General features: G+C 36.8%; 1 protein-coding gene across 6 annotated transcripts in view; it reads left to right on the top strand.

Moving 5' to 3' along the window:
* Positions 1–27,895, top strand: part of SLC8A1 (solute carrier family 8 member A1) — a 378,498-nt gene continuing 350,603 nt past the window's right edge. For all 6 annotated transcript variants that reach the window (XM_055327409.1, XM_055327413.1, XM_055327411.1 and 3 more), the window contains exon 1: positions 1–216. The gene's annotated coding sequence lies outside the window, so the exon portion shown is untranslated. The remainder of the gene's footprint in view (positions 217–27,895) is intronic.

The raw sequence follows: 27,895 nt of genomic DNA, 5'->3' as shown, positions 1-27,895 counted from the left end.
CACAGCTTGGAGTTACTGTTGGGAACAGATCCATGTATGGAAGCGAAAGCCGAAAGGCACAGATAAGCAGAGATCCAGCTATGCAAACCATGTTTAGAGACACTTAAAGGACAAGCATCCCAGGTCCTTTCTTTCTGGTAAATTCGGAGAAGCCATCATCCCGGGTCTTTTTTCACATCCAACTCATGCGGACTGAGCAGCCCAGACTTGACAGAGGTAGGTGCAGGGCTTTTGAGATGAAACTTATCTAAAGGATCATTCATGAATATTCCCTCCCGAGCTCTTGATGTCCTTTAAGGGAAGCTGTCAAATGATATTTTGAAATGGGGGAAAAAAAAAAGAAAGAAAGATTTGGGTTGGGGCTGGTGACCAAGAGGCATTTAACAGCTCTGCCTTCACAAAGCAAGGCAGCTTGGTTGCAGAGGGAAAGTGACAGCACAGAATTGCTGCCAAATATAATCCCTTTGTCCTGGGGTCACTTACCATTTGGATTTCTGTCGATACGAATCTTCCTGGATATTGCCAGCACCTCTGGAACGGGCCACAGATTCCCGTGGGTTCTGCTACTGAGTATTTTAGGCGGGGGTAGGTGGGATTTGCCCTTCTTGCTTGCTCCTCTGAAGCCAGTATAAACTCACACGTGTGGCTAGTTCTTCCTTAGACATGGAAGAGCTGCTTGTAAACGACATTATTATTTTTGGCAGGGGAAGTCATTTTTGCAGTGTTTCTCAGCAGATCGGAGGTTGATTACATCCTGTTCAAAGATTCTTGAGTTGCTTTCACAAACACGGGTCTTGCGCAAGTTGAAATTGCTGAAACCAGCTGTACGCACTGGACTTTTCTCCGTACCTTTAACATTTTTCCTTCCTTTTTGTTAATGACTGGAAACAGACGAACTTGAGGAGAGATTTCTCCAAAGATTATTATAGTTTAACTGTAAGTGATGTTTGAGAATAGTAGATTGTGGCAGAACCACAAAAGCTGTCTGTCTCAGGGATCCAAACTAAAAGTATAAAACAATATACTTTTTATATTGTTATAAATATTATATTTATATACTGGTATATAAAACAATACCAGTATATATGTATGACTCTAGTCTATTTTCTAAAATACTGGTTAATCCAGGCAAATCATATCAATAATACTTTGAAATGCTACTCTAGCTAACTAGCAAATTGTAATAATTAGATCATTAAAGCAGTCTTTTTAAAATTGTTGGCAAAAATCTGTGAACTATTACCAAACACTCACAAAAGTCAAGAGAAAAATTTATAGGCCATATCTGTAAAATGTGTGTGTTTTTCCAAGATTGAATTAAAATAATTTTTGCGCAAGAAAATGAAATGTGAATTTAAAATTTCTCTTGTTGAGAATAATGTGTCTATATGTCACACATGATTTGAACTCCCTTATTATTTAGGTTTTCAATCTTTTAATAGAGCATGAGAGGGAGAAAAAAAAGAAAGAAAAATTGAATGTGATTTTTCCTTTCCTGATGACAAAGCATAACATGCAAAATGATTCATAAACAAGTGTAAGAAAATAATAAAATGATTTGTAATACTGACCAAGGAGATGCCCTTTGGATAAATCAGATAGTGGGAAAAGCAATTGGCTTAAGAGATATATGTAAAATGACTATAGTTATGCAGTGGGTTCTCTCAAATTGTGAATGTTCTGTAATACAAAAAAAGTGGCAGAGAAGGAGAAAACATGGTTCTATTCCAATAATAATACTTCATCATTATTAAAATAATTATAATACTAAAACATGAGTGTTTTTATCAAATTATTCCTTTTCATGTCTAGGTTATTTACACTGACAACACATTAAATTAACAGCACATTGAAGCTTACCCTTCATGCATCTCTAAATAGGCTATTTTACCTTACTTAAAAATACTAATATTCTGTAACTTTGAGAGAGCGAGAGGCAATAAACTATGCCTTCTTTTTTTAAACCAGCAGAGACAAGTTGTCATAACTTTGGCTAAAGTGGAACAGGCCTACAAAAGGATGGCTTTAAGACACTTAATTAAACACTACATACCAACCAGTTTTTTGAAAGGAACAGCACAGCAGGAGTCTGGGAAATTCTCAATAAGTAAAAGGTTATTATAAATTATGTCACTAGTATTTGTGACCAGACGCAATGCATATATGACATCATTGGCTGTTTTCTCAGTTGCTTACTGCCAAGTACATTTCAAGTGTACATTTCTCATGAGACATGCCTACTCCTGTTTTTCTTTAGCGAGCAAATTTGAAGGTGTAATATAAGTAATAAAGAAAGATTTATTACTATTTTTATATATAGTATGTAAATATCTATGGAAAAAATTGACAGATAGTTAAACCACTTGACCTTTTGACTACACCTTCTTAAGCACTTAGTCGTATGTGCAGAAAATCTTGGGAAGGTCATATTTTGAGAAGAGAATTGGGAGTATTGACAGTCTTATGTGAAAAATAAAAAGACTTGGATGCCCTATGCTATAGTTAGCTGAGATATGAAGGAAATTCATGGTAACCAAGAATGATAAAGAAGTCAAAATTTATCTAAAAACATACAGCACAGATTTGAGGTTCACATGTATATGACAGGGCCAGTCAGAATAGCTCTTGGGCCAGGACGGTTGTACTCCAATGATCAGGAAGAGCAAATGCTTTTAGGAGCTTTGATGGAAAACAGCTTACCTGAATATGTAAAGGGGAGTTGGTATGAAAGAAAGAGTAGAGGTTTACTTTTCCAGAGGTATGAAAGATTTTGACCCACAAGAAAGGTCATTAAGTTTCAAGGAAATGAGAGCATTACTTTTTAAAAATCCCTTTGGGAACTTTAAATAAAATAAAATTTTCTCAATGGTTAGTCTCAGACTGACTGGTCTCAGACAAACCACTGATGATTTCAAGAACCTTAAAAGTGACGGAAGACATGAGACCAAGGAAGAGATGTGAATATCAGAGAGGCGATACAGTTTCTCGGAGGTTAATCAATGGTAGGTGAAGTTTCCCTAGAATCCAGATCATTTGGTTTTCTGATCAAAACTAATCTGCTCTTGCTGCACTTCTTTCTTTCTTCTTTCTTTCTTTTCTTTCTTTCTTTTTCTCTTTCTTTCTTTCTTTCTTTCTTTCTTTCTTCTTTCCTTTCTTTCTTCTTTTTTATTGACTTATTCCTGAGGGACACATATAAAGAGGCAGAGACACAGGCAGAGGGAGAAGCAGGTTCCCTGCGGGGAGCCTGATGTAGGACTCCATCCCAGGACCCTCGGGATCACGACCTGAGCCAAAGACAGATATTCAATCACTAAGCCACCCAGGTGCCCTGCTACATTTCTTTCTTAATCTTAAAATTATACAGTGTTTTCAAATGTAATGGAAAGATACTGGAAGAATTCTGTGACAGAGGAAAATTTTAAAGGTAGTTTTAAGGTATATAAAGTAGCAAGAAAGGAATAAATTCCTGTGGCACTTTAGTGCCAGTGAGGAGAAAAGGGGCTTTTCCTATCCCATCAACTTCTTCCCATGCTTCTCACCTTTACCTGCACGTGAGAATCACTTGGGATGAGACATGTCTACACTACACCTCTGATGAACTACATATGCTCATAGGGTCCAGGCAAAAGTAGTTTATTTTTTAAATCTACCCCATGAAATGTAAATACACAGCCAAGGTTAAGAACCACTTCCTTTTGGCAATAAAAAAGTGGTAACCACTTCAATTTATTTCAACAGGGGGAGTTAACAGAACCACAACTGAAGATTAAAAATGAGCTCTTTCCCAAAGAGATTATTTCTTTGAAAGTTTTATTGATGTAATCTTGGCTGACAAGGAGTTCCTCTTTAGAAGTTTAAGCACATTTAAAAAGAAGTTTTCTCTATGCCAAAGGATTGATATGGATCTATTTGACATTTCTCATATTTCTTTAGCCTGAAACATATGCGTGCTAGCCACAATTATTGAAATATAAAGAATAGATGTATATGCTACATTATGGTTTTGAACTACAGATGTTAAATGGAATTTTATATTGTTTTAGCAAATATCAAATAGCCATCTTTTTTTTTTTTCAAATAGCCATCTTGAAAGGGCTTGTTAATTTTGGATAGCAACAGTTTTCTAAGGAATAGGCAAATCATTGCCTTTTAAAAAATATATTTTATTTTATTTATTCATGAGAGGCACAGAGAGAGAGAGAGAGAGAGGCAAAGACACAGGCAGAGGGAGAAGCAGGCTCCATGCAGGGAGCCCAATGTGGGACTCGATCCCAGGACTCCAGGATCATGCCCCAGGCTGAAGGCAGCACTAAACCTCTGGGCCACCTGGGCTGCCTGCCTTTTGCCCCTCTAAAATGGCAAGTCCTTTAGAAAGAGGGTGCATGACTTTATGCAGGAGATATATTAATTTATCACACATCAAAGTACATGAATAAGAAACTAACACTGGCAAAAAATATGATGATATGTAGAGCCACAGACTTTTTCTATTTAAGTGGAAAATGAAGACTGGGTTGTCCAAACCCTGCAAGGAATGAGTCTAGGCTAAATGCAGGTAAATAAAATTTAAAACTTTTAGTTTTCAGCCCAGGATACAGAAGACAATTCAAGGTAGTGGATGGAAGCAGCAATCAGAGTTTGACTACTGTGGGTAGGTGGAATCAGACAACTTGAATTTCATTCTGGCTCTTCAATATACTCATGGCAGTGTGACCCTGAACAGGTAACATCATCTTTGTGACCTCCATTTTCTTCTCTGTAAGTTGTGAACAATAACAGCAGAAACCACAGTGAAGGGACTAAGTAACAAAATGCAAACAAGGAGTTTAACATAGTGACCAATAAATGGTGGTACCATCCTTGTAAGCAATATTAAAGTCAAATTAGTCTCTTGAGGAAGTCTCTGAAACTAGAAACACCAAATAGAAGAGTGATCACATTTCAAGAGGAGTATAGATGAAATCTTTTTTTCAAAAGGATTGTATTTATTTATTTGAGAGAAAGTGAGCACACACAGCAACGACAGTGGGGGTACGGGGGTGGGGGCCCGGAGCACACTTCCCACTGAACAGAGAGCCCACACCGGGCCTGGTCCCAGGACCCAGAGATCATGACCTGAGCCAAAGGCAGACACTTAACCACTTAACCCACTGAGCCCTTCAAGTGCCTCTAGATGAATTCTTAAATGCCTGCCTTTCAACCCAGTTTCTAAAATCAACCAAGCACTAATACTGAGCCTTTGGGAGGCACTAAATGAATATACTCTTTGACTGTTGATTATGAGCATTGAATTCCTCTCTTACTCCAAATCTTACCATGAAGGTGAGCCTGGAAACTGTCCGTTTATATCAAGAATAAATAAATACAGATATATACTCACTCATGAATATTAAGAGACATACAAAATCAATTTCAAAAATGAACCAGTATCATAAATAGAAAAGGGTACCAGTTAAGACATTTCTTGAATCATTGTCTAAGTAAAGGTGTGTTTTAGATAGAAATAGAAGAATCCACTGAATAGTTACTCTATTCAGAGTAATGCATTATGTTCTGATTAATAATAATATATAGTAGTAATTATAAGTCTAGTCCTTTAGTCTATTCAGCAGCTTGCCCCTGGAGAGAAAAAAAAATGTGATCATATATGATCATATATGATCATATATATCAACTGCAAGCAATTCTTGAATTTCATTTAAAGAAATATAATTTTACAAACAATTTCTAAATCCTACCTAGTTTTACTGCTGTTTTACCCATATAGATAAAATACATGCTATGAAATAAAAAGTATTTTTTGGGAGGGGAAGTAAAGCCTTGAATTCTAGACTCAGACAAATCTATTAACTTCCAACTATGCATCTTAATGCCATGCTGAGCACGTTTCCTAGTAACTATCTTGACATATGTTGAGCTCTATTATTTCCCAAGCATGCTTTTAAGCAAGTCACATATATTAATTTATTAATTCTGACAAATGCTCTGTAAGATAAGCAGCCATTTTACAAAGTGATACATAGAAAGGTTAAGTACTATGCCCAAGGTCACACAGCAAGTAAATAGAAGAGGCAGGATTTGAAGCCTGTGCTTAGCTTCTGTGTTACAACTGTCTCGCAATTGTTTGCTGGCCTTTTACAAATGGAAACAAATAAATTAATGTATGATAAAAAGTAATGTCGAAAATTATTCAGTATAGTGTCTGGTAAGAAAAACAAGCTATGTTATTCTTCTCAGATTACTGTTCATTTAGTTTAACCTGTTGAATGAGTAAGCTAGTCATTTAAAATAGTGCTTACTTATTGTTGCACTATAATAAGAACCAATATTTATTTAATATTTAATATTATTCATTAATGTTAAATGTTTATATTTAACATTCCTGAAAAAGAAATAATATTGATTGTTCTTTGTAAGCTAACATTTACAATGCTGACTGGACATTTTTCAGACATAGAGGTTAAATTATTATTTTGTGACTATATTCCATCCTCTTCTTCTCTCTGTTCATTACACTGTGTTTCAATAAAAACGTGTAAAGGTTTTGACATACTTCCCCCATTCTTCACTGTTATGTCACAAAGATGAGTTAGACAAAAAGTATAAAATGAGATAAGAATCATGAAAGTTAGTATTGTATTCAGAGGCCCATCTCACATACCTGTTAAATTGTATTGAAATTCCAATTTCATAAAACTAAAATGAAGAACAGGAACTCCACTTGACATTCAGCTTACATTTTAAATTATGCTTATAAGCATGGGACCTTCAGAAATTTAGCATACAACATTGCAGAATTATGTATTAGTTTTATGAAAATTATAATTAAATATATCATAACTATGGCAATACAAATTGTACAGGAGTTAGCCACTTATTTATTTATTTTGTTTTTGTGAAGAGCATGCAATGAAAACTTACCTCTTTTCTCCTCTTTTTATCATGCATATGCAGAGGAATAAAGGTCAAATCCACTCTCTACCACTTATTTTGTTCTATCACACATGCAAAATCATTTATCTTATTGTTTCCCCAGAGATGATTTTGCTACTATTAATTTAAATATTCTTTTGCCTTAGATAGATAAATATCTACCGTGATGCAGGTAGGAGAGAGAGAAAGCAAATAAGATCAGAGGCAGGCAAAAAGTGGGGCTCCTGCTGACCCCATAAATATATAAGTCCTAATAGGTCACGTTTTTATTTTTTTTTTTAACTATCAATAGTCAACAACCATATCAGGAGTAAACAGCCATGATAATTCATTAAACTAAACTTTCTGAGCAATTCAGAGTGTGGAAAAACAAAAACAAAACAAAAACTAAAACATACCAGACACCAAAATTTTCATTATTAAGAAACTAAATTTAAGTAACATTATATACTTAACTTAAATTCAGTCCCTGGATCCCAAAGCCAAAATTGAGGCCCATGTTTTCTTGGGAACACAGATGAAATAAGTAATATAGAGAATATATGTCCCAAAGCTCTTTTTTTTCCCTTCAATCTCTATTTGAGTATATTAGGATAATGTCTGGACATCATGAAGACAACCTTTGCTGCTTCATGGTAATTGCTTGGTTTAGGATGAAGACTAAAGCAGAGTGGGAAGACAGAAGAAGGTCCTTGATACTTTGATTCCCTGGTTACAGCACCAAAACCTGTGCCACTTACTAAATCCAGGGGGTAGGGAGTGGGGGAATGAAAGATTCTCTCTCTCTCTCTCTCTCTCTTCTCTCTCTCTCTCTCTCTCTCTCTCGTCTTAACAATTTTAAACCTTTTTCTTTTAAAATAAGATATTAGATGCATCTATGCAATTTGCCTGACCAAAAGGCCCCAGGCTTATAAATGTTTTTCTCAAAATAAATGGCAAGTCTGTCACCAGAGGTAAAGTCTCAGCAACACAATGAAACTGAGACCACAGCTTGTCTTGGCTGGGCCCAGAGGTCAGAGAGCCCTAGGACCCCTAGGCCAGCAGTCTCTGCAGAGGAAAGTTTTCTCAGCATAGGATCCCAGTAAGGTTACTGCTATGAGTTGAGGAAAGTTGAAGCTACAGCTCCCCTTGGATGGTATATTCTTATTCTTAAGATTTTGTTAGGCCCCTCCTGTGTGGTAGATGAGATGGGCCCCAGGATTGAAATTGCTGCTAGGTGGGCCAGAGGTAGCTCCCAAAGGGCATGATGATGTCCACACACCCAGTCAAGAATTCAAAGGAACGCTTCTCTTCTTGAGTATTTTCCCGATCTTACTAGGAGTCTTACCCGCTGATCTTTAGAAAGTTTTTTGTCTCCAACTGTCTCTGGCTCAATTACATATCAGTTTTCAAAAACAAAACACAGATTGAATCCATGTTCTTTAAAAGACTGCATGCATGTCAAAAGAGTATTTGCTAATCAAAGCACGTAGGACTGGAGAGATTTAAGAAAAATTGGTAACATTGTTTTAAAATGTCAGTTTTCTATGTCAATTTTTTTTCTTTCTAAGAAAGTATGTGTAATCATTTTTAATTATTTTGCCAATTTGTGTTGAAGAACTGAACGTAGTAGAAATTGTATATAAAAAGGATACATACACCTTAATGGAGGTTCCACAGTGCTAATATAAGTGGGGCATTAGAGATATAACTCAAACAATACCTACACCAAATAAAAGTACAGTAGGATAAAGAGATAGAGAAAAAGAAGGAAAGCATTTTTTGATAGGGTGGTTGGAGGAAATGACCTTGAACAGAAAATTAAATACGGTGTAGACACAAGTCATGTGAATGATTAGGGGGAAGATTTTCAAGAGAGGGAAGAAACAGCAAGTATAGACTCACTGAAGTAGGAGCATACTTGATTTGTTCTACAAACACAGTAAGGAGCCCAGTGAGGCTGCATAAAAAATAGGAATGGTAAAAAAAAAAAAAAAAAATTACATCAGAGATATAGCTAACAGCCAATTTATTAGGTCTTTGAAGCCCAAGATTGGGAAGACTCGGTTGTGGGACTTTAGTTCTGAGGGTACTAGGAATCCATTGGAGGATTATGGACTGAGAAATGAAATATATTAATTTACATTGTTTAAAGTTAATTCTGACTGCAGTAGGTAGGGTAAACTGTAGAAAGGCAAGCAAAAGGAAAAAATGCAGGGGTACCTGGATGGCTCAGTTTGTTGGACATCTGACTCTTGGTCTCAGCTCAGGTCTCAAGCTCAGGGTTGTGAGTTCAGGCCCTGCATTGGGCTCCACACTAGGCTTGGAGCCTCCTTCAAAATAAAATTCAGATAATAATAATAACCACCTTGCAGGTCAAATGTCTATACAATTTATGAGGACATTCTTGAGAATAAAAGAGAGAACTGTTAATAATTACACTGTATCAACAGCAAAGAACTGGGAATGTCCCAGGCAAACTGAAACATATGCTTGCCCTAACTAAAAGACTATTTTCAAGAATAAATGAGGCTGAGTAGGTGTTCAAGGAAAAGCAGCTAAAAGTAATAGTTACCAAGTCTTTCACCAAATAAGATGTATAATATATTAATGGGCTATAGACTAAAAATAATTCGATGAATGAACAAACTAGGGACACTACAAAAAACCTAGGTAAATTGATTCTTGGAGCTTTTAATAAAACAATCTGCCTTGGGAATATCTAGGCACTCTTTATGGTATACAGTATTGCTCAAAGTCATTTGTCCATAGATTTTATTTTTTCAAAGAGATAATATCTTGTGACTTCAGCCTTCTGTAGAATGATGTTCTAGGAGAAAGCGGTCATTCAGGGATGGAGTAGAATGGATGATGAATGCGATTTCAAGATCTGATCCAGAAATTTTAATGATATTGCTGGGTAGATAACTCAATGGTATGAAAAACTGCAAACCACAATTTAGAAGCAGTGTCACACTGCTTTAGCTGTTACCAAAATGTCAAGGTTGCTCTGATCTCCTAGAGATACAAATAAGTCTTTTCCATTTCCCATAAAAATCTAGTATTTGCTTTGTGCTTGTGGTTCTTCAGACTTCAGTTTATGCCTGGGAATTTTTAAAAGTAATAGTTGCTTGATGCCTTTTCTTTTTCCTGGAATAGGACTTGGAATCAGTCAAAGATACTGAATTGCCATTGATACAGAGGTCAAAAACTTGCATGTAAAATCTAAATCTAAAGTATGTAAAGTATGATGGCAAGATGAGCTCAGAAGTAAAAGAAGTATGGGCAGCCCAGGTAGCTCAGCAGTTTAGCACCGCCTTCAGCCCAAGGAGTGATCCTGGAGACCCAGGATCCAGGCCCACATCGGGCTCCCTGCATGGAGCCTGCTTCTCCCTCTTCCTGTGTCTCTGCCTCTCTCTCTCTCTCTCTCTCTCTCTCTCTGTGTGTGTGTGTGTGTGTGGTATGTGTGTCTCTCATGAATAAATAAATAAAATCTTTAAAAACAAAGAAATAAAGAAATAAAAGAAGTACCTAACTTTGTCAGATACCCAAGCAGAAATTTGTCCTGGGCTCTAGGGTGGAGTCATTACTTGCAGCTGACTTCCCATATACTCTGATGACTTGTACAGATGAACCAGCAACTAGAAGCCTTGGAAACTGTCACCAACTTCTATAAACTGGCTTACAAATAATTCATAAATTTTAAAAAGCTGCTTAAAGGGTTTCTCTTTAAATCTCTTTTTCTTCCTAGTATTTCCTTGGGGGTGGAGGGCAATTGTCCTCTATGTTCCTATAACTACAAACAACAATAGTTGCTAACACAAAGCAATTTCTATGTGGCAGGCACTTTTCTCACTGTGTTTACTTGTATTCACTCATTAAATCTTGACAATAACCTTATGAGCTAGACCCTATCACCATCCTCATTTTCTGATAAGGAAAAAGAGATGGGGAGGAACTAATGAAATTTGCCCAAGGTCACACAGCTAATAAATAGTAAATAGTAGAGCTGGACAAATACGGGTCCAGAGTCAATATTATCCATTCCACTGTGGGCAAGTGCATAAAGGAGCATAATAAAGAAAAGTAACTTCTTGTATCTAGTAATACTACTTTTAGTCTTTATAATCTTACAAAACATAATTGCTATTCCAACTGACATCCCTTGGAGTCTCTGAAGACCTGCAGTTACTATATTTCCCTCAAACTTTCTCTATGGTTCCAGTTTCTTCAGTGGAGTCTCTTATGACATATGTATGAATTCCAGCTTAGAATAATGCCTAAAAACTCTTCTTTAAATGTGCACTAGTTTCTTTCTATTTTTTTAATTTACTTAGTTGATGTGTCAAGGGGATTGATAACTACAACTCACCCAACAAATATGTTGCAAATAATTTTGAGAGCTCCATGTGCAGGATCTTGAGACCTATCCCTATCAAATTTCATCTGTTAAGATCTTTGTGGATCTTAAATGTCATCCAGCCGGTTTTTATTCTTCAACTTTGATATCTTTTGTGAGAGTGGCTTTTATGTCTTTATCTGCTACTCTGACAAAGTATTTGGCCAAAGCCAAGGACAGTGCCATGCAGCACACCACTCACTTTCTATCCATCCTGAGTCAGCAGTCTTTGAGCACAATTGTTTAGTAAGGATTTCACCTAATTGCATTATCAATCAGTCTGTATTTCTCCATTGGGTTCAAAGCACTTTTGTGTAGTTATGTAAAATATCATGATGAAAGTCAGAAATCATGTGCCAGCTAGTTTAAAATCCCTAAATGTTATAAGGTTAGGCTGACTTGGCTTTGAACACTGAAACTATATTGGCTCATTTGCAATCTAATGGCAGCTCTTCCAATCTCCAGAGTTCCTCAGTCCACTGATTGGTTCATTTTCTTTTGAAAAGTTTTCATGCATTGGTATGTAATTTACTTATGCAAAGCATCTGAACGAATTTGGAGCAACCAGGTGCTATCTTACCATCACTTTTACCTTTGATTCTAGTTTCCCATTACTAATGTCTGTCCACACTCCTATCCATACATCCAACTGTCTATTTGACCCATGTCTGCAGATCCCTTGACTCACACTTAATGTTTTCTTTTTTTTTTAAGATTTTATTTATGTATTCATGAGAGACACACACAGATAGAGGCAGAGACACGGGCAGAACGAGATGCAGGCTCCTTGCAGGGAGCCTGATGTGGGACTCTATCCCTGGACCCTGGTATCACACCGTGAGCGGAAGGCAGACACTCAGCCACTAAGCCACCCAGGCATCCCATGCTTAATGTTTTCAAAGTTAAATGCATTATTTTTATTATCCACCCGACTGATCTTTGTGGTTTATCTGACTCTTTGATTAACCTTAGACCAAAAAGTCAGCTTAGACTACTTTCCTTGACTTACTGTCCCCCTACCACAACAAATCAGTCCTCAAATCCTGTAGTTCATGTCTCCTAAGTGTCTCTTATATCCATCGCCAGTGCCTTTTATAGTTACTACATGAGTTATTGCAGTAGCATGCTAAGAGATGCCCTTCCTCCAGCCTGGCCACTCCCAATATCCTCCACTTAGTTGCCAACATGATCTTGCTAAAACACAATTTTAATCAGCATCCTTATATGTAAAAAAAAAAAAAAAATCTTTTAATGAATCCTCATAACTTCCAGGATAAAATTTATTAGGTTAGTGCCAAAGATCCTTGAAATTGTAGGCTTGCCTATGTCTCTAAGCCTGTCCTCTATCTCCCCAAAAATGTTCTTTGTCTCAGCTTTACCAAACTACTGCTGATTCACTGAAACAGTCAAAAGGGCTCTGATCTCTATTTTCTTACTTATTCATACCTTCTTTCTTTAGTCTTTATCTTTTCACTTAACAAACTCTTCCCTTGCTTTAAGACTCAAAATAAGAACCATTGTCTCTGTAATGCCCTTCCCCAATCATATTCTGATCTGTATTCTCCTGTTGAAGGGCTCCTACTGAGCCCTGCAAAGATCTCCATGATCCTACTTAGTATTGTCAACGTGTATTTTTCTGCCTCCTCATTAGACTCTAAGCAACTCGGGGGCATGTACTTATCTTACTCATCTTTGTATATGAAGGGCTTGGCACAGTGTCTGACATACAGTGGGTGTAGTCCATAAATGCTTATTGAATAATGAAGCAAATGAGCCAAAATAATTCTCATCGAATGGAGAACTAGAAGAAAATGTTCTGTAAGGAGTTTTGTGTTTCTTTAGTCTTCCACATGCCCCCAAGCAAGAGGCCTGTCCCTTCCTCATTTAGTTTTAAATTGTTCATTTTAAGAATCCTATTGGTTCTTTACATCATAAGGTCCACCCGACTAATAAACAGATTTTAATAACGTTACTCATTACACGTGAAGGCTTTGGTGGTTGATTAGCTCCAAAATATAGTCCATTTATTGTAGGTTATCCAAACTCACCAATTGCAAAAGCTATCAACCTCACCAGCCTCAAAATGAGAGAACTTACATGGAAGAGAGGGTAATTAAAATATTTCTCTTTTAAATGAATACTCTTTTCATTATTTTATATTCCAATACCCACAAATATTCTGAGAATAACTTTTTAAAAATGAAGTGTCAGTTAATCTGGCTATGAGGGCAAAAATAACATATGATGATAGTGAGAACTTTCCATTAGCATTTTTAGCAACATTATCCAGATCTTGATACAACTGTTTGAAGTACTTGCCATAGAGCAATATTTTCTATCTTTAGATCGTTCTGAAATCCTTTTGAGTATTACTTTTGGAAATGGATTTTAATCTGACAACACCAGACACCACTTGAGTAGTGCCTCCATTTGGATCTGGAAACTGATCTCAGTTTACCAGTGTATACAAGTAGAGATGCCAAGTATACCTAGTCAAATAATCTATTTAGACCAATATGGATATACCATTTAGATAACATCAAAAACTGAGATAGCAGCTAAAATTTGACTCAGGTGTCGTATTCTTCCATTTATTAGAGTCAAAGTACCTCCTGCCAATGAGGAAAATGTGGTAATGAGTAAGGTATAAGTGCCTGAACATAGCTCCTGAATGGGTCTGCTTTATTTTTTTTTAAGGGTAAAATGATATCATTTGAGAGCCAAATAATTTCTGGCATCTAATAATTGAATAACTACTGACAGTCCTTTATGACAAAGGCTAAGTCTATCCAAAAAGGAGGTAAATCTTTAAATAGGCATTAATTTCAACGTTTGGAGACTAGGAACAGAACTACTACACTCAAAATCCCAAGTCCTGTCTTTAAGGTCCAATAGTTAGCAAGTCACTAATCTTTTTCCAGACCTTTGTTTTCTCTGTGGGATGAAGAAGTTGGACTTCATAACCACTGGAATGCCATTGTGCTGTAATGTTCATCGTCAAAAGTGTTTGTAACAGTAGAGAAATAGTCTTTTAGAGAGGCTTTCATGATACATGTTGATTTTTTACTCACTAACTGATACATCCATAATTTGATCCTAAACTCACTCTTTGTTCTTGGTATGGCTTTTCATTTTACATGAATTATCCTAGTCATTGTCATCTGATGAAAAATAAGAAGGCATAAGTGTAAAAGAAGTAAAAATATGCTTTAAGAACTTGTCCTGACTTAGACCCTTCTCTTTTGTCCTATATATTTAAAAGATGGTTTATCATTTGCAACAACATGGAAGGACCTTGAGGGTATTAGGTTTAGTAAAATAAATCAGATAGATAATGACAAATACTGTGTGATTTTGCTTATATGTGTTATTTGAAGGACAAAACAAACAAAACGACACCCCCCGAAAGAAGATGATTTACTTTCAGACATAAATAATAATAAAAATTATTATGACTACCACTTGTTGAGCTACTACATTGAAAGTAGACAAGCCAGAATTTGAACATATGTCTACCTGACATTAAAATCTATGCTCTTTCCATATGTCTTGTGATCTGGATAACCATCATTCAAAATGGCAGCTTTTGTTATCATGAACACTGAAGAAATCATGTCTATTAACAATCATAAAATTGTGTATCAACTGATGTATAACTTTTCAGCTTTATTTAGCATAGTACTTATGTTAAAAGTAAACAGTACAAAGTTGATAAATCTAGTATCAAAATTCATCTCGTAGTTTACTTTTCAGTTCACTTTTAGCTTCACCTCCTCCTTTGTAAATGAATGATAATAATAATGATTTCACTTCATTTGAGGGTGTGTGGGCACATGAAAAAATGAATGAGAAAGCTTAAAAATATGATACATGACAAAGAGTTTTCTTTTGTTCCCCAGACCCCATATTTTCCTTGGAAAATACAACTAAGATCATCAGACAGAAGGACAGAAGCACTTGCTTCTGATCCCAGCTCTGCCAATGGCCAACACAAATTACACTCATGAATGAATGACATGAGCTTTTCTGAACATCAGCCAAAAGAAAGGTGGAACTAAATAATCTCTAGGTCCCATTTGGCGTTACATAATTGTAATTTATTTAGTCTCAGAAACAATTTCTCATGCTTGTGCTTCTTCTTTGGAACCTGGAGCTTATTTTTAGTGTTTGCACTAAAAATGTTTTTCAAAAAAGCTATTGGATTCAGGACAAAAATGTCCAGGTACCTGAAAGAAATTACAAGTTAAATGGATGAGTCACCAAAAGGCAGTGGGACAGCCAGACCTATCAGACCTGTTATTCGAATTTGGGCCAAATGATTCAAGTATTTGATTGTAGTGATTGCAGAAGCCTGCAGAGGGGAGATGGCACACACATTTGGATGGATCAGACCTGATCTGAAGTTTCGCAGAGCTACAAAAAGGGAAAAAGTATCAAGTGTGTTAAAGAAAAAAAAAAAAAGCAGCTTGGGAGAGAGAAAATGAAGAAGATGGAAATCTCATCACAAAGAGAACATAGCTGCTGACTGGTTGTCCATTGACATACATAATATGGGAAAGACTGCTGGATTATGATGAGGGAGAACTGGGATCTAGTTCTCCAGTTCTGTGATCTTGGTAAATCCATTCTCATTTTCTGGATCTAAGCTTCTTTAGGTTAGACTAAGGGCTTGACTTGGATGATTACCTAAGGTCCCTCACAACTGTTAAGTTGTATGCACAGGAGACATGCACAGACAATGTTATGAAATACCCTTTATATATATGTGGAGAGAATCTATTCTGTGTTGGTTTGCCTTTTGGCCTCATAACTTCAAAACAGTAATTTTGGGGGCTTGTTACTTTCACATTCTTATTTGAAGAAGTAGAACTTCTTGTTATTTTCACATTCTTATTTGAAGAAGTAGAACTATGGTATGAAGTAGAGTGAATGGCAGAGTTTTCAAGCCCAGATTTGAGAAAATATTGTTTGCCAATCTCTCATTGTTACTGATTTCTAGATATTCTTATTCTGTGTCTAGTATAATACATGTTTCTAACATGATTTTCCTCTTTGCCATATGTTCCAACTAGATGTCAATCATCATAAAGCTTTACTGTACTTTATAATTTTTGCTTCTTTTCAGTGATATTATTAATACCTTATGTTCAATATCTTTGCCAAATTGAGATCAGATGTCTTTCATTTTGAGTTTTATCCTTGGACATCCCTGGCTACCTGAATAGGTAATTCTGAATCTATGATTCCACCTCACACCCCACAAATCATCTCAAAATATTACATTACATTCAACTTTGCACCTTCAGGATATACCTAGAATTTTTCATAATGAAGATTCATTAAGTACCTAGAAGATACACATCTTTGTTTCCTCAACACTTATTATTGAAACAGTAGGTATCTAGGAGGTTATAATCAGTCTTGAATAAATTAATGTATTTATATTTATAAAAAGAAGCAAAGTAAATGCATTCCATATATGAGGGGAAGCTTTAGAAAAACAAACAATTAGAAGATATGAAAGGAATAAATGAAGATCTGAAAACTTATTATTCTGTGCTTATTACTTTCTGAAATACTAAAGTTTCTGTTTAGAACCCACATCAATAAGCAAAGGTTAAAATAATAACAAAAATCTCTCTCTCCATGCTTTCCAATGAGCCACATGTTTTAAAGTCAAGCACAGTGCATCTGCCCTCATAAATATGTGATTACACATTCCAAGTGATTGATGATATTTAAATGATGCATATTTTTCTTGGGTACAAGTAAAATATCCACACTTTCACTAGTTTCTTGGTGAAAAAAAAAACTTATACATAATTAATGTCATCAAATGGGTCTCATGAATGTGTCTTGATAGGTAAGGGGAAAAATATTTTTGTGTGTATTTGTTTTTAACACAGATTTAGTGGTACAATGTAAAACGTTAGAAATGTATCATCATGTCCCCCCTTTCCCCACCCCGACAACAACCATTCTACTCTCTTTCCTTTTTTTAACACCTTTTTAAAATATGACCCTTCCTTCTCTCCCCAGTTTCTGCTAAGTGCCTTTGTACTCTATGTTACCATCAATTCAGCTTTCTTTTCCAATTTTTGTTGAGAAGTGATCGACATACATCACTGTATGAATTTAAGGCATACAGCATGATGGCTTGAGTTCCATATATTGTGAAATGAGCACCACAGTAGGTTCAGCTTACACCCAACATCTCATATGGATATACTAAAAACAAAGAAAGAATAAAATACAAAAGAAAAAAATTTCCTTGTGATGAGAATTCTCAGGATTTTACTCTCTTAACAACTTCCCGTGTACCATAGAGCAGTGTCAGCTGTAGTCACCGTGCTGTACATCACATCCCCAGTACTCCTGCATCTTATAACAGAAAGTTTGTACCTTTGGATCACCTTCTTCCAGTTCCCCATCCCCACCCTGTGCCTCTGGTAACCACAAGTCTGATCTCTTTTTCTATGAGTTTGAGTTTGGGGGTTTTGTTTTATGTTGTGATTGTTTGGGTTTTTGTATTCCACGTGTAAGGGATATCATGCAGCTTTTGTCATTCTGTGTCTGGCTTATTTCACTTAGCATGATGTTCTCCAGTTTCATCCATGCTGTTGCAAACTAATTCTGGAGATAGACAGTGGTGATGGTTGCATAATAACACAAATTTCTTTAATACTGCTAAACTACACACTTCAAAATGGTTAAGAGAGTAAGTTTTATGTTAAGTATGTTTTACTGTAACAAGTAGATTTTTAAAAGAAGCGTATCCTCCTGTGAAGGTGAGTGAGTTCCTTCATTTCACATCGGGCTGTAAAAATCTGAGGATGGGCTTTTTAATAAGGTGATACTGTTTGGCTCCTTGGGGACTGCGAGAAGTGTTTTATTGGCTAAAGTTTTGGGATTGCTCCTAGGGGAAAATTCTGCCAACAGACCTGATCCTTTTCCTGCTCAGAGACCAACCCCACGGAGGAAGGGTGTCAGGAAGCCACTTAATGGCTCTTGTTAGAGCGGAAGCCTGAGAGTTAAGTGCTGTGTCGGTCTCAAGGGGGAAAACGGAATCAGTATGCTCTTTGGCCCTCCAGACTCTTCTATCCTCTCTCTTTCTCCAACCGAAGCGTTTTAAACCCAAAGTGAAACTAAGTCTCCCTCCCGCTTCCCCTTCCAGCAATGTGCCACTGTCCCCTTACTACCAGAGAGTAGACAAAGCTGCTCTGGCACCTCGAGGGACTAATGCTGAATGTCAGAAAAGCAAGAAGAAACTTCTAGGTTAGTGACAAGGCGTAGAACCATGGCCCTGGGAAGGAAAGTTCCTCCTACTTTCCTCTGCCTTGTACTTCGCCTTATGAAGAGCCCAGTTTCCGTTCTGCACTTGGTCTATATGCCGAGTTGTCCTTAACACAATGCTTTGGCATTTATATTTCTTTTTGGTTTAAAGGGCTTCTGTACTCCCATTTATGCACAGCAAAATCGGGGTGGGGGGATTATACCTTTATTTTACAGATGATGAAACTGAGCAGATAGATCTGATTTCAACTTCGGTTTCTGCTACAAATGACTGGCAGTGTGTCACCGTAGCCTCAGCGTCCTATCTGTAAAACAGGGACCCTGATAACCTCCTGGGTTGATGCAACAGCTTCATGAGATGTTTGCAAAGCACTCAGGGCTATGCCGGACACCGAGGAAGCACTCCATCAATGAGAGCTGCCGTCCGTACAGTATGATTATTTCCACAGTTATGATTATCTTGTGGGATTCTGGCACAGATCTTCCATTCCCAAACCCACCATTCTTTTTTCTATCACAGAGCATGAGACTCACCCAGCATTGCAATCGACCTTGGCGTAGATAGAAGTCTCCATCAGAGAACACTGTGTGTCCTCTCTCTGCTCTCACTGAAAGATTATAATGAGTAATTCATGAAGATGTGAGAGTAAGATATGAGCCCAGTCCTGAAAAACCTCAGTCAAGCAGAAAAATCAAATCATACTTCATACTAAGATGGCACAGAGAAAGAACTCCTGTGAATTTCAGTCACCTTTTGGTCTGGAGGAACACAAAATATGAATGAAGATATTAATGGCTTAGTGCAAAATGCTTGGGTTTCTTTTCCTCCTTCCCCCCCGCCACCCCTTTTGGTTACTTCACTTAAAAAGAAAAGCAGTTGCTTTTGCTCAAAAGTACGCTGTCATCTGAGACTTCCCTTTTGACAGTTAAAAAGGAACATGCTTATTCTTTCCACGTGCTGAGCAGCTCTAAACAACCTCACAAAACAAAACAAAACAAAACACAAAAAACTGGAGAGAGAGTAAGCAGTTTATGAATTGTGTTTCAAGAGAATTTGCCTGCATATCTATGAAAGGAGCCAGCAACAGTCAACCCTAAGAGCATATTAATGGGCCTGAATCTCCTAAAGTCTATCTCACAGCAGTTCCCTGGCATTTAGAGTCTTTTGCCAGCTTTCTCAGGGAACTTGGTGGGGCGGGGGGGGGGGGGGGGGGGAGGATTATGGACAAAAAAAGCCTTCACTTTCTTTTAGTCTATTTATTTCCATCCACAGAAGGTGTCCCCCTTGTGGTGACAGCAAAGGCTAGTCTGACATTTCATCTAATCTTGTGGTATTTCACACATGTACGAAGACCTTTAGTTTTCTGTCTATCCACCCTTTAATAGCGCGTGCCTCTAAGTGGGTAAACGTTTATTCAAATACTCATTCCTATCTGAAGGTTAATGCTAAACTCAAAGCCAGATATGCAGTCTGCTGGCTTTCATCTCTTTAACTGCTTGCTGTTATTATTTTAAAGTTCTCCTTCCCTGGGACTGGGTGTATCGCTTTTCCATGAAGTAGTATCAGAGATTAAGATGGTGTTATCTGTCCATTAACAATTTACTTACTGGAGCATGAAAAAGTGCTTAAGCACAAGTGTCTGTGTGGATGCCATGGCTGACCATTAAGCTGTCTCAGTTATGCAACCTGTGCTGCCTTCCTAGCAGCGATGGGAAAACCAGTCTGAGTCAGCAGGCACCGCAATGGGCTCCTTTCGTTCCTGTTCCTCCCTCCTTGGAGTCAGAGTAAACACCAAAGTAGCGAGAGTTGGCAGTTTTGCTTATTTTAGAGGAAGTATCTCAGTTGAACTGGTGCTTGTCTATTTTGAGTTGTGAGTTGCAATAAACTATCCCCCCCTCAGTTTACTGTGTCAGTATATCCAATTATCTTTGCCAAAACCTCAGGAATGATAAAGGCGTATATGCTGCTGTGTTCAAGCAAAATAAAAGGTGATTAGGAGCTTGGAGATAATAGTTTTAGAAAGGAAATCCAAACTAGACTTACATCATTTGGAAAATCAAAAAAAGAGAGGAATGTGAAGTGTTCTTCTCAATCAGCTATCTTCTATATCTAAAGGAATTTCTAAAATACCCAGGGAAAATGTATGTTATGGATCTACAGAGTTGAAAATTGCTGAATACTAAGGAGAAAATCTGAGTAATGATACATCGGTGTTTAGAGATATGGATCTCTACGTCTTACATATTTCATTTCTAATGCCACCTTCTCAAAGAAGCCTGACGGAATGTATTTTTCACCTCTGGCGACTGGAAAGCCTGGCATGTTTCCTACATACAATGCATGGCGTAGATGGAATAATTGGGGAAAAAATGAAGTATATATTTCAACAATATTTGGTGTATTTATGCCATATTTTTCTCAAAAAAAATTTATGGAACAATATTATATACAATAGATTAGGATGATAAAAATAGGAAACCTCACTAATACGGTGTTCTTGAACATATTTTCCCAGTTTCTACATATTCTTTCTAACTTCTCTTCATTGATATGTTATATTCTGTGTTTTATAAAATGTTACAATTCTCAAAATTTTTAAAACATGGAATGACTCATATAGTATACTTTATGGAGTATGAGAATTATTTGTTGGAAAGAGAGATATACATCTTATTGTCTGAGAGTAGAATTATGTTTCGAGGCACGTAATCTGATTAAGCATCCGGACTCAGGCACCTGCTGAAATAAATTCCATCATATTTGATACTCACACTGAAGCAGAGGATTTCGATACTGTTTTTCACAGTCTATATTATTCCTCCTACACCATGAGTGTATTTTTCTGGCAGACATTGTTTGAGTAAATTTGTTGATCATTTGTTTAACAATTTGTAGCATAACCAATTCTATTGTTTTGTATCATTAGCCTGTCAAAGTGGAGGAGGTAAAGCAGACACATAGAGCAATACAAAGCAATGGTTGATTGGTTCATTACCATTAACATTTGTGAAGAAAATGAATTGATAAAATATAACTCTGCCTTTGCCAGTGATCAAGCTCTTCATTTTTCTGTGGCATTTGGCACAGTCTAACAAATAAAAAAAGTGTTTTGATCATGCCCTGTAATCTCAGGACAATCTGCCAGTGAGTTCATAGTGAGTCCTGGGATCCATATGAAGCTCATATAAGGCAAAATACCCACTGTTCAAAGCGCTAAATTGTTCGCCTGGGGAATCCTGTACTTAAGACACTGCATATTTAAAGAGTTACAATGTAAATGACCAGTAAGGCAAAACATCTGGAAAGAATGTCAGTGGCAAACAGATGAAGGAGCAGTGGATGCTTACATTTATTTGAGAAGGCATAAGAGCTTCCTTCCTGTATGGAAAGGTCCATCATCCAAAAATTGAGGGTTATGTTTAGAGTGTAACAATAGCACCCCACCGGAGATTTTACAGTATGGAAGAGCTCCAAACAACATAAAGAAATTTCCAGTAATTTGAGAGATACAGCAAGGAGCTATGCTTCCTTGCAAAGAAGTGTGTTTCTTAAGGGTGATTAAAAGTGTTCAAAGAGTGCCAGACAATTAATTTTCAGATGTGCTGGGGAAGGACATCTAGCCTTTAAGGGCATTTTCAACTCAAATAATTTAAAATGATCTGCTTAGCTGGCTGGTAAAAAGTTATCCAAAAAAAGGGAAGATTCAGAAGATAAATTCAGCTTCACACATAACAGGTGAAAACAGATACTAATTGAAGGAATAAAAAAGAATTATTCAGCCTAAGGGGCCTGAGTATGAAATCTGCCATCTCACATGAGGGAGAATGGTGGGTTGGCCAAGAAAGAGGATCCCAAATCATATTATTGCTGCTATATAATTTGCACAGTTAAGGGAAGCACAAAGTAGGTTCTCAATTATTATTTGTTGTGTTCATTTAGGCATGCAGTCTTTTATTGGGCACTTCACATAGGCCTGGCAATGTGCTAGGTGCACGTACTTTGCACAAAGGACTAAGCTAGATGCTGGGAACACTAGATTGAACATTCTTTGCCTTCGATGAGCCTATATTGCAGTTGAAGAGCTAGGTATTAAACACAAATTACATTTTTAACTCATTACTGTTATGGTAAGTGTATTTCTAGAAGTAGAAGGTGTATAGCAGGGAATCTGATTTGGTCCAAGTAATCAGGGAAAGTTTTCTTATGGAAATGACATTTTCCCTAATGAGCTGACCGATGAGAAAATAGCAACCAAACTTTAAAATGCTTATAGATAGAATATAGCAGTTCTATACCAACAGAGTAAAAATGCATAAATATGGACAATGGAAAAGCACGTGGCACTATAGAAAGTCGCATTAAATATATATAATACAGTTATATGTTATTTATATTATGTCATCATCATGTTTATGATAAAAGCACATGTCCTGCAGGTAAAAAATTACATTTAGCAAAATATGGGCTAAATATTAGTGAAGTGATCTTAAAGAGCTCTTCCACCTCTAAGACCATGTTATCTATGAGACAAACAAAAATGCAACCAATTAGGAAAAATACAGAAAATGTTTGACTGTGAATCATTAGCATTAAAACTAAAGTAAAAGATGCAGTGCTGAGGCATATTTAGATTTTATGTCATCCTCCACAGTGTTGATCACTTAACAGGATTTCAACAAATAATTATTTAGCAATTATTTCTTTCGCTATTATTTGAATTAATTGTTTAGAAGAAACAAATTTTCTCTTTTCTGAAAGATAATGTTTTGTTAGTTTAATTAAGTATTAATCCCTCCAAAAGTAATTATTTTACAATATGGATGATTTTTCATGACTAGTATTGGTTCTCCAAGCATGAATTGTTGATCTTGCTCCATTGATCAAACATCTGCTCCTACTTTCTACACATCTTCTTCTTATCCCATGAAAGTGCACTTTCCACCAACTTCCTTCGTATCTCGGATGTTTGCATTTAGATCACATCCACCAATGGTGCTATTTATAGAACAGCATTTATTTATCAAATTATTCATTCAACAAATGTTGAATGCCTGACATGCTCAGATCATATATGAAATTTTCTGCATCATATGTTTTGAGCATCACTAGAAAGGTACTGTATTTAAGATATCTTCTCTCTTTTGCTAGAAATTCCAGCATTGGTAGAATCACCTTCTATTAACTACCTTTAATACAATAAATATCCACTACAGGGACCTAATTTAGAAGAGGGTTATCCATGGAAGTCATCTGAATGCACTTCCAAAGGAAAAGCTTTAACATTAATTTGACTAACGGCGGCATGATTGGAATAATTATATTTTCTTCCAGATTGAGAGTTTATAAGGGATAATTTTATTTGGATGCATGATAATGATGCATTTGGGGGTTTTTTAAGTGTACTTACATAATGTTATTTATACCTACTTTCTACAATGAAATCTTAAGAAAATGATGGCTGGGGTTAGCATTCTTGGTACAGGTTTTTATAAGTTAGGATTAAATTCAGCTGTAAATGACAAAAACCTGAAATAAACATTTCTTAATCAGTGGTCTGTCCTTCTCTGATGAACATAGTCTGGCAATAAGCAAGCAGTTCAGGGCTCATACAGTGGCTTTATGGTCGTTAGAACTCCTCTCTATCTTGAAGATTTGCCAGCCTTCATATGCTGTCTCACGGCCCATGGTGGCTGTTCAAATTCCAGTCAGAGGAAAGGAGAAAGAGGAAGAGAAAGGAACAAAGGGAGCATGGCAGCTTTCTAAAAAGAAGGTTTCCTGGAAGTTGTCACGTAACAATTCTGTTCATCTCATCAGGCGGAACTTAGTCGTGTGACCAGCCTTCCTGCAAAGTCATCCTTATTCTAAGCAGTTAAAATTGAGGAGTGTGTTGCTAAAAGAATATTGGACTAGACAATTAGCTCTCTTGTATTTTTTTCCCTTTGTTCTGTTTTGGTTTTGTTTCATGTCACTATACCCTTGTGAAGGTTAGGATCATACTTTTTCCCATTTCTAAATGCTGAAGTCCTCCACATACTCCCTCAAGCTGCTTATAAAGTTCATGATTATCTCACCTTTGAGATATACTACCTCCCCCATCCCCATTCACTACCATGGGTTGTCTTTTTTTTTCTTTTTTTTTTTTAATTCATGAGAGTCTCAGAGAGAGGCAGAGACATAGGCAGAGGGGGAAGTAGGCCCCATACAGGGAGCCTGATGTGGGACTTGATCCCAGGATCCCGGGACCATGACGCTCAACCACTGAGCTACCGAGGTATACCACATCCTTGGCTTATTAGATTATAAATTTCCGGACGTGACAACTGTTTCTTCTTTTACTTTTAATCAACCAGAGACTTCATCCATCCACTGGATATGTATTTATCATATACATATTTGCATGTATAGATATACATGTATACATGTATCTCAATATATATTCTGAGTGATTGTGTATTTTAAATTTAGATTTTAAAATATAAAAATATACAAGTAAATAGATTAATTTCATAGTAACAGTGCAAAACTACTTGACTAATCAATTTATCTTTTTTATTTATCATAATCAGCACTTTATTTCATCTAATAAGACGAGGTCCTGTAATGTAAAGAAGTATCATCTTTCTATAGTTTTCAGAAAACAGGAAGTATCTATAAGAGACATTATGTTGTCATGGTAAAAAGAACAAAGGCTCTGGAAATAGGCTGCCTGGATTCAAACCTGTGCTCTGCCATTTACTAGCTCTTGACCACGGCGAGTTACTGCATGTCTCATTGCTCAATTTCTTCATTGTGTAAAATAGAGACAATAGCAAGGATAGATTGTCATGCTGGTGTTCAGAAGTTAATGTGCTGTTAAGCTAGGGAAGCTTCTGTCCAGGCACCCTCATATCCATCAGTCCCTTCCCAGGCCCCAGGAGAAGTCTGGCAATATATGTTCACGTGATCTTGTGCTTTGACATCATTTACAAAAGTAAGATACTTTTTGTTTCTTTTCTTTTCTTTTTTTTTTTTAATATTTTATTTATTTATTCATGAGAGACACAGAGAGAAAGAGAGAGGCAGAGACACTGGCAGAGGGAGAAGCAGGCTCCATGCAGGGAGCCTGACATGGGACTCGATCCCGGGTCTCCAGGGTCATGTCCTGGGCTGAAGGTGGTGCTAAACCACTGAGCCACCGGGCTGCCCTGAGCCACCCGGGATGCCCTTTGTTTCTTTTCTTAAAACAGACCCCAAACTATATAAGCTTCAGTCTCCACAAAACCCAAAGACTCCCCTGGTAGTTCGGTTGTGTCAGAAGCCATATGACCCCACACTGGTTAAAACCTTCAATTAGACAGCCCTAAGGCAGAGGATGTTCTATGTGGGTGTGTGGGCGACTGAATCAGAGATACTTAGGATACTTTTTACCAGAAGGGAGGTGGGAGGTGGGAAGGTGAAGGGTTGCATAGGTGACAGAGATTAAGTAGTGTAGTGCCCTGTTATGATGAGCACCGGATATTGTATGAAAGTGTTGAATCACTATATTGTACACCTGAAACTAATATTACACTGTATGTTAACTAACTGGAATTTAAATTAAAATTTTAAAAAGTGGAGGCACTGGGAGCCTATATCTCCAGAAAGAGAATCTTTTGGGATAGGTCCTGCAAATCTCCATTTTGATCAAGCTTCTCTAGTGATCCTAATGTGCCTTAAAATTTAAGCCACTCTGTTGTAATAGCTCTTCCAAGTCTGAAATTCTAACTTTAAACTACATAATCCTGATTTAGAAATCACCAATCAAAAGAAGAATCAGAAGATTCTGTGGAAGAATCAGAAACTTGGCCCCCTCCTTCAGGGTTTGCCCAAGGCAATGAATGCTCTGAATTTTGAGTGAGACAGACAGGGGTGAAGCTATGAAGAGCTGAGATACCACTTTTCAGCCCCAAAACACAACTTGTCTACAAGTGTTAAGACTTGTGAACCACTAGTTCTCCTTTGGTTTATTTTCAAGAATAAATAAATTATTTCATTTCCTTCCCCTACTCATAAGCCCAGTAGCAAAAATTATGATTATTCTCTGTAATACGAGACTTTATTAGCCTAAATCAAGCTATATTATTTTATGGGGAGAGAAAAGGGATCTAAGAGTTACTGTTACTTTTTCCCAGACACACCGTTAAACGTTCTACCAATGTGATCTTGATGAATGTTTACAACAATCTTGCAAGAAAGGTGTCATTCCTGTTTGTGTGAATAAGAAAATTATAGCTCAAGCAGATGAAATAATCTTGCAATAATCACACAGCTAACATGTGGCAGAGATTCAAACCCAGGTATGACTGAATTCAAAACCTATTTTGTCTTCCCAACACCATGGTGCTTACAAATAAATATGGCATTTATTTGTATGTGCAGTGACATTCAAAGCCTAAACTTCAAAAAGATACAGTATGATATAACTCAGAACCAATAAATTACCCTCTTTTTTTTTAAAATCCATTTCTCTCCATGGGAACTCATGTTCTTTAAAATACTAAAGAGCATGTTGCTTTTGTGCAAACACGCGCACACACACACACACACACACACACACACACAAAAGGAGAACATTTGCTCCCTTTTGGAAAAGGACTCTGAATGATGCCATCTTTCTAAAACAGTTGTATCTAAGAGCAAAGGATTGCTCTTACACTCCCTCTCCCATTAAAGGATATCTCTATAATTAAAAGATTGTGGATGTGATGTTTTGTATTGTTAGGTATTTGTACTTAAGCATCAATGCAATTATAGACAGTGATAAACCTCTTCAAAATATAAGATTAGACAGTGGATGCTGGTCACAAATGCTGAGCAATACCTTGGTCTTCATCTCTTAGCATATCGTTGAGTTCATTCATTCCTGACAAGGTATGGACTGGGAAAAGCGGTGTATTTTGGAGAGGTCACTCAGCACAACTTGAAAAGAGCCCCTTTCATCCCTTTAAGACCTGTTGGTTAGGATTTAGCTAATACACTCAACCTCCTTCATCAAAGCATCATTAAGGTGATTAACAACTAAACTTTGTCAAACCAAAAGCACTTCATTTGGGGAAAAGAGCAACATTTGGCTTCCTCTTTCAAAGTTTCGTGAGGTTTTTTGTTTTAGTCCTAAAGAATCAGTTTGTAGCCTCTGTTGGCACCACAGAAAATTAGAATGCAATTTGAGAAAACAATAATGAAAATATGCAGTTTTTTTCTTATGATCTTTCCTTGTCCCATTTTTCTCCCATTCTTCAGTAAAATCAAGTCAGTATGGAAACCTTATCATG

This window comes from Nyctereutes procyonoides, unplaced genomic scaffold (genome assembly GCF_905146905.1).
Source record: "Nyctereutes procyonoides isolate TBG_1078 unplaced genomic scaffold, NYPRO_anot_genome, whole genome shotgun sequence".
In the NCBI taxonomy this organism is placed as follows: Eukaryota; Metazoa; Chordata; class Mammalia; order Carnivora; family Canidae; genus Nyctereutes; species Nyctereutes procyonoides.
Note: the sequence above shows the minus strand (reverse complement) of the source record. Positions and strands in the feature narration are given on the sequence as shown.